This window comes from Crocuta crocuta, unplaced genomic scaffold, assembly GCF_008692635.1.
Source record: "Crocuta crocuta isolate KB4526 unplaced genomic scaffold, BGI_CrCroc_1.0 scaffold376, whole genome shotgun sequence".
Classification (NCBI taxonomy): Eukaryota; Metazoa; Chordata; class Mammalia; order Carnivora; family Hyaenidae; genus Crocuta; species Crocuta crocuta.
Window position 1 is genome coordinate 2,661,478 of NW_027527388.1, and position 2,943 is coordinate 2,664,420.

The 2,943-nt window shown below is 34.1% G+C and overlaps 1 long non-coding RNA gene across 1 annotated transcript in view; it reads right to left on the reverse strand.

Annotated features, from left to right (window-relative positions):
- LOC144222022 (uncharacterized) overlaps positions 1-1,985 on the reverse strand; it is a 70,128-nt gene extending 68,143 nt beyond the window's left edge. The window contains exon 1 of the long non-coding RNA XR_013332261.1: positions 1,782-1,985. This is a non-coding gene — a long non-coding RNA (uncharacterized LOC144222022). The remainder of the gene's footprint in view (positions 1-1,781) is intronic.
- Positions 1,986-2,943: the final 958 nt, after the last annotated feature.

Here is a 2,943-nt window from a genome sequence, read left to right on the forward strand (position 1 = left end):
TTGCAGGCAAGTTTTAAAGTAAACATAAGGTTTCAGATCAATTGAGCACATACTTAGGAGTGTGAACTGCTGGGTTATATGATAAGAGTATATTCAGCTTTGTAAAATAAGTGAGAACTGCCTTCTGATGTGGTCATACCACTTTGTACCCCTGCCAGCGATGAATGAGAGTTCCTGTTGTTTCACAGCCCGCCCCCCTCCCAGAATTTGGTGTTGTGAGTATTTTGGATTTTAGCCTGTCTAATAGGTGTGTAGTTGTATGCCATTGCGTTATTTTGCAATCTCCTGATAATATATGATGTTAAGAATTCTTTCACATGCTTATTTGCCATCTGTATATTTTCTTTGGCAAATTATATGTTCAAAACTTTTGTTCATCTTTTGCTGGGTTATTTGTTGTCTTATTGAGTTTTAAGTTCTTTTTATATTTTGGGTAACAACCCTTTATCAGACACTTTATCAGTGTCTTTTGCAAAATTTTTCTCTCAGTTTGTCATTTGGCTTTCCATTCTCTGAACAGTGTCTTGTGCAGAGCAGAAATTTTTAATCTTGATGAAATCCAACTTATCATTGTTTTCTTTCATGGCTCACACTTTTGATGTTGTCTTTAAAAAATTATCACCCCATACAAGGTATTAGAGATTTTCTCCTGTGCTACCTACTGTATCCAGTTTTGCATTTTACATTTAGGTCTGTGAACCATCTGAATTAATACTTTTGAAAAATCTAATGTCTAATTCATTTTTTGCATGCAGATGCTCAGCTATTTTTGCACCTTTTGTTGAAAACATTATTCATTCTCCATTAAACTTGCTTTGATCCTTTCAAACTGCATTTTTAATCATAAATATAGACCATAAGTTAAGCTAAACCATATCCAAGATACTTTTTAAATTTAATGAATGTCCATCTAGCTGTTTTGTATGATGCATAGTGGATATAATTTAATTTTTATAGATTTTTTTTAATGTGGGGAAAATACAGATGTTTCAATATTAGTATTGTGACAATTAGCCACATGGAAAAAAGTAAATGCACATCTCTATCCCAAAGACCACAGTAAATCCTGGATATATTAATTAGGTGTGATTTTAAAACTAATTATGATGAAACCCAATAAATGTACTTTAATTAAGAAAAATATATTACAGTTATGTACTCTTCCTCTTTGGGAATGAACCATTACCTATGATCTTATATAATCCCATCAGTCCTGGTAGCCTCTGAGCTCTAGCCATGTCCCTTCTTGATCCCCCACTTAGTGTTCTCTTTACTACCCTCTGCTAGCATCCTTGAAATTCATCAGCTAACTTATGAACTCCAAGAAACACCAGGATAAAATGAAGGAGACTAGAAAAAAGAAATATATATATTACCAACTTTCTCACTTCTCTTTATATTGCTCTGCTAATATCACTCTGTTAAAAGCCCAGAAAGGTAAGAGAGGCTAGATACATATAACAGAGGAACCTGTTCTTTGATGAGGAATGAGAAAGGCTTCCTGGGGAAATGTGTGCTTGAAGGAGCATCTGAAGAATAAGTAAGTGTTATCTAGTCCAACAAGGAGAGGAAAGGGAGATATGCAAAATTCTAAGAGAGAAGAAAGGTATGGCACACACAAAGGAAAGAAGAGAAGTCCTTGGGTTCAGAATTGAAAATTTGCTGTGTGAGGTTGGGGTTTTATGTGAGCAAGCTGAGAATGGAAAAGTTTCCATGTTTCCTTTAGAGAGCTTTGAAACAACACAGACACTTTTAGATCACATGAGTATTGACCTCCTTACCTCTTCATCAATAACTAATCTGTTGTAGATGGTTAATCAGTGCTCGGTTCCAACTCTCACATGTTAACAAATACATTTTGGAAGTGCTCTCTTGTGGTAGGTTAATACAGGTCTTTCTCAAATCACCACATTTAATCTTCAAATTATAGATGGTCTTTTCTGAAAGTGTTATTCAAAAGCATAAGTTTATGAGCCTCTGGATCGTATATCCTGTGAACCAAAAAAAAGCAACACTTGAACAATCACTCGAGGATGCTTTTCTTTTCTTTTTTGAAATTATTTTAATAGTTTTTATTTATTTTTGAGACAGAGAGAGACAGAGCATGAGCAGGGGAGGAGCAGAGAGAGAGGGAGACACAGAATCTGAAACAGGCTCCAGGATCTGAGCTGGCAGTCAGCACAGAGCCTGACCCACAAACCGTGAGATCATGACCTGATCTTAAGTCAGACACTTAACCGACTGAGCCACCCAGGCGCCCCATGAGGATGCTTTTCTACATTGTACAGTTGGCCAAAACAGGACCCTTAGGTATAATACAAGCAAGTTATGAACATCAGAGCACATTAGCTGGTAAATAAAATAATATCTTTGACTTATGTTGCATAATAGCGACCAACATATAGCTTCATCAATGATAATTCATGCTTTTGCTAACACTAATGAAATATTTTGACCTTGAGAACTAATTTTGACCCCAAAACATGTTAATTATACTGTCTTTAATTCAAAACCGGCTACTTAAAAAAAAAAAAACAAAAAAAACATTCTTTTTAAGCATTCCACTGAATAGATCTTAGGAAACTGATGCTTGGCTATGTTGTATTAGTAATCATGACTAGTAAGAGTTAAGAAAACTTACAGAAAATATAATGTTTTATTCCAAGAGGGATCTGGGCACTGAAAGACTGTAGCTTTTAAAGAAGATATAAAAATAAATAATCCTATATAAAAATAAATAAAAAAAATAAATATCCTTAAATAAAAATAAATAAAAAATAATAATAATCCTCTTAATTACCTTCATTTGAATTTAACACTTCCTTGGTGTTCTCATTCCTGCTAAAGTCTCTCTGAAGCTGAAACATAATTAATGGTCTTATTCATGCATTTCATATGTTTTCATTGTGCAAATACTGCCCTAAAGTTCCTAATTAGATGAAT